Below are 9769 nucleotides of genomic sequence, written 5' to 3'. Positions count from 1 at the left end.
CTATGAGGTTGTTTAAGCCGTCTAAGCTGTGGCATTCTGTTATGGCAGCCCTAGCAGACTAATACACATCGGGACCCTGGATCTGAGTTGGAAGGTCAAGGTCGACAGAACATGGAGAGACAAGTGCTGCCTCATAGAATTGAGAAAGGCGCCTGGTCTCCTTCAGAAGCTCATGTAGAACATGCGCACCCAGCAGATTCAGAATAAGATCCCGGGCTGTGGAATCAGCCTGCCAGGGCCCAAGTCCTAGCCCTTCCCATCCTCTAGTTGTGAGGTCCTGGACAGGTTTTAAACTCTCAGTTTCTTTATCTCTAAATGGGGATAATAATGGTAGTTACTATAACTCCTTGTTGTACAAGTAACATTGTGAGCATTAAATTTTTTTACATATGTAAAGTGCTCAGCACGGAGCCAGGCACATATAACTCAGTAAACCCAAGCTGCCTCTCTTCATCCTTACAGTTTTCTCGTTAAGGCCATCGCCCTGGGTGCTCCCTCCTCTCAATGCACGTTCCAGGGACTCCGGCTATGATCCAGATCATTTTGGGATCTCTTGGAGAGCAGCTTTCAGTACCAGTTTCTAAGGTTGAGAAATCAACTTGACACTTCATGGCCAGCCTCCACCCAAGACTCAAACCATCTTCCCCACCTTGAAAGGACCAAACGTGTCCAACCAGATTGCGGCTAAGGAGAGGAACTCTTTTATGAAGGACAAATATAAGCTCTCACTGAGGGTATTCCAAGAATATCTTGCCAGTCCTAAATGGGATTTCACACCAGGAGTTTAAAGGTTATTTTTTTTAAAAGACATGGTGGTTGGGGTAATTTGATCTCAACGATGTCCTCTCCAGGGGACATTGATGGAAAGGCATGGTCTTCTATATGTACACGCCATGATTAGAAATAACAGCCTCAAATTCAGCCTGAGTTCCTCACCCTAGCATTCCAACACTCAGAAATCATGTCTTCTAAGAATGTCTGGAAAGGTGGGATTCCAGGTGCTTTTGTTTTATTTGGTTATGCATTTCTATATTTGCCTTTATTTATCGCATATTTATTACTTGGATAATTAGGAGAGAATTAAGCAAACTTTTAAGAAGTCTTAAAAAAGGAAAAAAGAAAACCTCCAAACTTCCAGCTGCCCAAGACGGTTCTAGGTGTCTTAGGCGGCATAGTCCAAACTTGTATAGCCCATTATCAAAGACACATTAAAAAAAAAAAAATTGTCCTTTTGCAGAGCAATTTGGCAACGTGCATCATTAACTAGAAAAATGTCCATATCCTGTGACCTAGTAATCCCACTTCTGGGAAAGCATCCAAAAAACATAACCTAAAGGCGGGAAAGGCTCTGTGCATCAAGATGCTCATCACAGCATTATTTATAACAACTAAAACGTGGGAGCAAAACAGAGGCCTCACAACTTGGGACTGGCTCAGTAAATCAACCATTCAATGGAACATTTATTCAATGGAACATCCTGCAGCCATTAAAACTCCTAGTACCAAAATGGCTATGACAATGAGAAAAAATGCTCATGTGAAGTGAAAAGGTGGCTTACAAAGTTATATGCACACCATGATTTATAACTGTGTAAAAATTCTTTGGAAAGCACAGATGCTCTTAAACTGAAAAGTGAAGGGAGACTTGACAAGACCTAGAGGTGGGCTAGGGAAAGAAGAAGGGGAAATTCACAGATGGTCTCAGGTTTGTGGAATGAGCGGCTGGGTGGATGAAAGTCCCATGTACTGGGAGTCGTGGTGGCAGAGGAGCAGATTGGGGTGAGGAGAAAATCAGTCATTAGTTCCCGACATGTTAGGTCAGAGATGTCTGGTGTCCAAAAGGATGAATCCAAAGCTCAAGAAAGAGACCTAAGCTGGGGAAGGAAATTTAGGAGCCATTAGCTTATAGACGGTGCTTAAGTCCCTGAGTGGGGGTGACCTCAGGCAGGGAAGAGGTTGAGGCAGTGGGTCTCATCCATGGATATCATTAGGGTACCCTGGGTCCCTATAGGCAAGTGAATCAGAGTCTCTGGGGCGGGTATAATACCCCTAGGGATGGGTATTAAAGTGAGAGAAAAGTGGCTAGGTTTGAGCCTGAAGCTCTGCATGGTTGAGCTTGAGGTGACTGAGGAGATATCACCAAGGGAAAGTCAAGAGGGAGGGAGTGGTCACCTACACCAGCTACTGTCCAGAGGGCAAAGCATGAGGCCGTAGCCTCTGGACTTAGCAGGGTGGATGAGGCCCTTCCAGCTCTGGGATTCCATGAATCTAGACATTTATCGATGGGCCCCACAGCGCCCAGCACAAGGCCTTACATACAAGCGTCAGGCTGTAAGCATCTCTTCTATTGAACTCAACAAGTTATTAGTCAGCCTCTTTCCTTAAAGTAAACATTTTCCATAACCCAAATTCTGGTGCATGGTCTGCAAGATTTTTGAACTGCTTCTGGGTGAAAGAGGCCATGTAGAAAATGCAGTTTGGATATAGAAACATTGGAATGATGGGGATGTTTTAATAGCTCTTGGGTACAGAATATTTGAAACTGGGACAGGCACAGAAAAATCTGGAGCATAACTGAAGATGGAGTTACATTTTCCCCAATATCTCTGGTCAGTCTCTGACGGCTCCAGGCAGAGGGTAAGTTTCTTGAGCACAGAGGGGTGGGCATGAAAGGCACTTTCAGCATCCCCTAGAGCTACTGGCATGGGGCAGGCATTCTGCAGGTGCTCAGTATGTCCATCCTCCATTACCTTGGATTAATTCAGAGTCACAGAAAGGACACAACATAAAAGAACCTTCCCCAAACATCCCAAGCATCTCCTGGCTTTCTCCCTGGCTCCCTGGAGATATTGGGCCTTTGGAGTATGTGGCAGGGTTGGCAAGGGGCTGCATGGCTTCTGTGGGTCAGGCATTCAGACAGGGCACACAGGATATAATCTGTCTCTGTCTGGGGTCTCAGCTGGGAAAACACAAATAATTAGGAGGTGACAAACATCTGAGAAGCTGGAATCATCTGGAAGTTTCTTCACTGTCATGTCTGGTGCCTGGACCGAGATGAGTCGAAGGCTGGGCGCAGCTGGGACTGTGGACAGGAGCATCAACACGTGATGTCTCTGTGTGGCTTGGGCTTCCTGGTGGCATGGCAGCCTCAGAGCAGTAAGATTTCTTTCATGATGACTCAGGGAGTAAATGTTCCAGCGAAAGAGGCAGAAGCATGACCTCTTATCACCTAGTCCCAGAATCATACAGTGTCATTTCCACACCAGATTCAAGGTCAGGAGACAGGGGACCCACCTCAGAGCCTTCTTCCAAAAGCGCTTCTCTGGCTGTCATTCCCAGCCTCTCTCTAAGGTGGGTCAGACTCGGTCTTCAGAAACAGACACCACGTTCATGTTCCTGCCTTTTCCAAGACCCTGGGGTTTTTATTATCTTTCAGTCAAAACCAGATGCCTTCCAGGGGAGCATCTCATGGCATAGGGGCTTGGGATTGAGGGACTCTACATGCCCAGTGGCTGCTCTTAGGATCAGCCGCAGCTACGAGTCTACGACTTGCAAAGGGTGGTGTAGAATGTGCAATGCTGCCTTTGTGAGAGGACTTATCATACTTTTCCTGTGACCCACCTTTGGGCCAGCATTTCCTTTTCTTTGGACTGAAGCAACCTAAACCAGACCTGGTGGCCTCATCTTGGCCACCGCAGGCCCAGAGACGGAAGTCAGAGACTGGGCAGTGCCCAAAGGGGAAGTGATCAAGGTCTGGCCTCCTGTGGCTAGCTGCCCATGGCCAGACCCGAGGAGTGGTAGTTACAGTTTCCAGGCCTCCTGGGAAAAGGGCCAGCAAGGCAGGTTCTCCCTCCCCCATGCTCTGGTTCCTGGAAGACTGCGGCCTTGGGGACAGCTCCCTTGGGCAGGCCAATCTGTGTATGCTGACCTCAGGCTGCGGCAGGGGGCAGGGCAGCTCTCTCCACCTTTGTGTGCGTGTGTGTGCGCGCGCGCATGCACGCGCGCATGTGTGTTGATGGAGGTGCATTTCTGTCTTTTAAGGATTTGGCTTTTTGTGCAGTGAAGGGATCTTTTGGAGAAGGATGTAAAAATTGGAGTTCGGGGAACATATTCCCCTGTTCTTCCCAATTTCTCCTATCCCAGGGAGAGAATGCCCTCAGGAACTGGAATTCTTGAATGCTAGGTAATTGGAGTCTCAATCCTTTGTCCAGACTTCCGAATGCCCTTTCCCAGACTTCCCGCAGCTAGAGTGATGGGGTTCCAGGAGGGGCCTTGGAATTCTTCATCCTCATCGTCATCATCATCCACCTCCCCTGTGTCCACCATGCCAGCCCTCCATCCATTCATGCAACAGGCATTGTAACAAGTATTTATTTACTCAAACTCCTACTCAATGCCAGGTACAGAGAACTCAAATTCAGGCCCTGTCCTCAAGGGCAGCAGAAAGGAAACTGACTTGGGACAGGAAGAAGGGAAAGAAACAGTAGTAACAGGAACAACCCGGGTGCGGGGTCTTGTAAGGACCAAATGTAGCCGGCCTGCAGGGCATATTTGCTTTGTCAAGAGAACTTGTCTTCTCTCAAGTGTTCCCTGCCCCGGCCCTTTCTTCCAGAGAGGAAGAGGATCTGGTGAACTGAGTCATACTAAGCCACTAGGAGCGGCGTGTCTTCCTTCTCCATCTGGGTCTATATCTAAGAATGGGGTCCTGGCCATATGAGCTTTGGGACAGAGGATCCGTTTGTGGTGCACATCAGGCAGTAGGCTTGAGGTAGCGGGAGCCTGAGCCAAAGTAAGGTCAGTGGAGAAGAAAAGGAAGGGAAATCACTGAGCTCTGGGGCCAGGCCTTGCCTCCTGCCTGACACAAGAAGTGCCGAGTTGTCTTTGATGAAGGTTTGTTTGGAGTTGGAGGATTAGATGTGGAGTCGAGGGTTCTTCATCTCTTAGCTGTGGTCTCCCAGCTCCTTCCAGGGCCAGGCTGGAGCCCATTCTTTGGCCATTCGCTCCCTCACCACTGTTCTTTTCCCAGAACATCCTGTGCGACTTAACCAAAGGCTTAGAAGCTACTGATAGAAGGCTGCTGCTCTGGCTGCCCAGGGGTGAGCTGGGGTCAGTTGGTGAGGACATAGGGATTGGAGAGCTGCTTCTCACTGCACGCCATGTGGATGGGCCTTTTGGGCCTCGTCACTGGCAATGATGGCAGACAGGATGGAATGGGGCGGGGGAGTGTGAAGAGGTTCCATTCAGTACACTGGCGGGACCTGGAATCCACATGAATGAGTCATCCATATTGGCCAGTGAGCCCATCCCCGTGGGCCCTGTAATTGTGCAACCAGCTTCCCCCTGCCACCAACCCCCTCCCCATCCTCCTGCCTCCCACACCCCCTGACTTTTCTTGGTGGAAACCAGGCCAGAAACTCAGGCACAGACAGAAAATTATTGTGGTGATGATTTCATTGTTATTCAAAATTAACTAAGTGAATGTTTAGTGAGCACCTCTTAAGGGTAGGTATTGACTATCTGTTGGAAATGGGCGCTGTCCTCAGGGAGCCTGCAGTTCTCTGGCCCCAGTGCCAGCACCCTTAGTAAATGTGGATGGATGCAGCCTGTAAGAGGAGCTAGGGCTCCACAGAATGGCATGGGGTCCCCAAGGCCTTGCTTACAAAGCAAGTGGTGAGCCACTGCCTGCCTGAAGTTCTGCATTTTCCTCATGACTCCAGGGAGTTAAGACTGGGGGCTGGCTTAAGTCCTGGGTGCACCCCTTCACTGCATGCTCTTAATTTGACATCCAAGACCCCGTGCTGCCTGGCCCCATCCATATTCTGGGGCTTGTCTCCCTCACTGATCTCCAGACTCCCTTGTTCCAGCAACAACAGACTCCTTGGTCTTTCGTGAACAGTCCTTGAACTTTACCCTCTCTCCATTCATGCCTTTGTTTGTGCTGTTTCCTCCCCTCCCTTGCCCCTGGTTCTGCAGTCGGAATCTGGAATCTGAGTCAAGCTCCCATGCCAGATTTTCCTAGACTCCTTCCCCATCTCTCTGTCTGGGTCAATCAGACATTGTTCTGCCTCTTGCTCAGCATTGCCCCTTAGTTGTCTAATTCGGACACTGGATTGTGAATCTTTGAAGGCAAAATGGTGCTTTTTTTCTCAGAGGGAAGATGAGGCATAGTAGGTTACCTTGGTTTAGGCTCTTCACTTGACCGCTTACCTTTCTGTGACTTGGGCAGATGACCTAACAGGTCTAAGCGTCAGTTGTGTTACCTGTAGGATAGGGAAAATAATACCTGCCTCCTAGGATTGTCACTAATGATGAGGTACCTCCATACCTGATAAGTATTAAATCTTCCATAAGTGTGGGTCCCTCCTCCCATTTCTCTGTGCAGCTCCTGTGGTCTTAATGCTGTGCCTTGCAAAGATAATATATTGAATAATTATTTGACGACTAAAATGAGTGACTTGAGCTCAGAAATAAACCTGAGCATATACAGTCAGCTAATTTTCTATAGGAGCACCAAGAATACACAATGGGGGAACGATAGTCTCTTCAATAAATGGTGCTGGGGAAACTGGATATTCACATGCAAAAGAATGAAATTGGATTCTTATAGCACACACAAAAATTAACTCAAAATTGATCGAAGACTTCAATATAATGTATGAAACTGTAAAACTTCTAGAAGAAAACATAGAGAAAAAGCTCCTTGACATTAGCCTTGGCAATGATTTTTTGGAAATGACAGCAAAAGCTCAGGCAACAAAAGCAAAAATAAACAAGTGGGACTACATCAAACTAAAGAATTGTGCACAGCAAAGGAAACCATCTATGAAATGAAAAGGCAACCTACAGAGAACATATTTCTAAACCATATATCTAATAAGAGGTAATATCCAAAATATAAATGAAACTCATACAACTCAATAGCAAAAAACAAACAGCAACAAAAAAGAATAGGTAAAGGATCTGACTAGAAATTTTTCCAAGAAGATATACAAATGGCCAACAGGTATATGAAAAGATGCTCAACATCACTAATCATCAGGGAAATGCAAATCAAAACCACAATGAGATATCTCTGCACACCTGTTAGGATGGCTATTGTCAAAAGAATAAAAGCTGGTAAGTGTTGGTGAGTGTGTGGAGAAAAGGGAACCCATGCGTACTGTTGATGGGAATGTAAATTTGTTCAGCCATTATGGAAAACAGTATGGAGTTTCCTCAGAAAACTAAAACTATCCAGAGGAAATGAAACCAGTATCTCAAAGAGCTATCTGTACCCCCATATTCATTGCAGTATTATTCACAATAGCCAAGATACAGAAACAACGTATCTGTCAATAGATAACTGGATAAAGAAAATGTGGTATATATACACAATGGAATATTATTCAGCTTTTAAAAAAGGGGGTTCTGCTATTTGCAACGACGTGGATGAAACTGGAGGACATTATGCTCACCGAAATAAGCCAGACACAGAAAGAAAAAATTGTACGATCTCATTTACACTTGGAATCTTACAAAGCTGGATACATAGAAGCAGAGGGTAGATAGGTGGTTGCCAGGGGCAGGGAGGTGGGGGAAATAGGGACCTGTTGGCCCAAGGGTTCAGGATTGCAGTTGTATAGGGTGAACAAGCTTAGAGATCTAACACAGAGCCTGATGACCGTATATAGTTAACATACCGAATTGAATACTGGAAATTTACTTGAAGAGTAGATTTCAGGTGCTCTCACCACCCACAACAAAATGGTATTTTTGGGAGATAATATGTTAATTAGCTTGACTGTAGTAATTATTTCACTATGTATATCAAACAATTTTTGACACCATAAATATATAAAATTATTATTAAAAATAATTTTTTAAATAATGAGTGACTTGACTGTCATCTGTTCTGGACATATAAGATGTCCAAATCAGAAAGGATGTTAGAGATCACTTGGTTTATGCCCTCCATTTTATATTTATATATCGCCCCTCTCAATTTTTTCCTACTGATACAAATGCCTCTAGGGAGTTTGGTATGGCAATCGAAGATGGTAGAGATTAGCATTTTCCTGGCTCTGCAGGAAGGCAGTCCTTGACTCTAGCTGGCTGCCTTCTCTTGAGCAGGTTGTCTCCCGTGTCCCAGGTCTCCTCTCTTGTGCTCTTTCCTTTCGTACCATGTCCCTCCTGCATTTCTCTAATGTCCCCTCCCCTCTTACATCTCCTCCTGCTCTCCTCCCATCCCTCCCTCACCCTCCCCTCAAGCACCCTGTGCCTTTAAGTTCTTTTTGTGGAAACCTGATTTCAGACTAGCTCCTACTTCCGTCTTTCATACTTGAGGGTACATGTCTCCTAGGATCCCATCTCTCAAAGAACTGAGGTTGTCATTTCACTTTTTAAAATGGCTTATCACCTTGCAGAGTAAGATACTCTGCTGCCCCAGTGGAAGAATTTCAAATTCTGTAAGGTGGGTCTGGGAGGCCAACATGGCTTCAGGCCAGTCCAGGATGTTCACATATAGATACAGAGCATCAGAGTGAAAATGTACCTTGGACATTAACCTGTCCCTGACTCCAACTTACAAACACCCAGAGATGTCAGGTAGTACCTCCATCCCATGCCCTGGAAGTAGCCATGGAAATAACCCAAGAGGGAAAAATCTTAAAAAGCATTTTGTACAAAGCTTCATTTGTGTTAGCAGAAGACTGAGAAACATTCCCTATACTGAACGCCAACTAAGCAATGCCAACTGCATTTCTTCAGCAGGAGGCAATGCACCCCAGCCACTGAGTAAGGCTCGTGGAAACCAGCTCTCTCTGTGGATGTGCTCATGCTCCCCGTAATTTTACCTGTTTCATTGTATTCGTTTTTATATTTATCTTTTAAGTAATAGCTTTTCACATTATAAAATGATATATGTTCATTCTGGAAATCTGGAAAATAAAAAAAGTGTGAAGATGGAAATAAAATATCATTCTTTCTCTTACCCCCCTAAGATCACTTTGCATTCTTGTGCTTTTCCTTTCGCTTTTTTTTTTCTGAATGTATATGAGTATATCATACCTTTTGCATTTAATATTATAACATTATATCTGGAGCATTTCCCCATGATGTTATTTATGCTATATTTCATTGATTATAATACTTCAATTTTGTGATCTCTGAAATTGGAATATATTTTCAATCGATAGCATGTTGTAGTTAATTATATGTTTTTCTTTCTCAGAAGAACATAAAAAAAAGGTCAGTCCTACAATCGATCGAATGAGATTTGATGAAGTATAGATGTGCTTCAAAGGCATGATTTTTATGCTTCTCTAATAGTCTATCATAAGAACATAAACATATTTGATTTTATCACCCTCTTATTATTGGATATTTAGATAGGTCCAACTTTCTACTTTTAAGAAACATTCTTATATGTGAAATGTGTCCACATCGCTCATTGTTTGTTAGGAATTCCCAGGAGTAGGTATAATGAGACAAAAAATGAATGAAGATCTTAGAAGCTCTCGATGCACATACATGTACACGTTGACAAGGACCAAAAGTGATTATAGAGGGCATTACACTTACTTCCCAAATTCTTATTTTCTGTGAAGCTCTTTGTGCGAAGATTTTGAAATGATGATAATAAGGACAAATCAACCATGAATAACTCCATTTATTTATGAATGTGTGTGTGTGTGTTTGTATGTGTATGATGGGAAGAGGAGATCGAGAGAGAGAGAGAGAGAGAGACAGACAGAGAGAGAGAGACAGAGAGAGAGAGACAGAGAGAGAGAGA

At 44.8% G+C, this 9769-nt stretch overlaps 1 protein-coding gene across 2 annotated transcripts in view; it reads left to right on the top strand.

The window, feature by feature from the left end:
• CORO2B (coronin 2B) overlaps positions 1 to 9769 on the top strand; it is a 128161-nt gene that overhangs the window by 23386 nt on the left and 95006 nt on the right. The gene's annotated exons all lie outside the window — the stretch shown is intronic.

Source organism: Pteropus medius, unplaced genomic scaffold (genome assembly GCF_902729225.1).
Source record: "Pteropus medius unplaced genomic scaffold, Ma_sr-lr_union100, whole genome shotgun sequence".
Lineage (NCBI taxonomy): Eukaryota > Metazoa > Chordata > Mammalia > Chiroptera > Pteropodidae > Pteropus > Pteropus medius.
The sequence above is the reverse complement of the archived record's forward strand: the minus strand, read 5'-3'. Positions and strand labels throughout refer to the sequence as shown.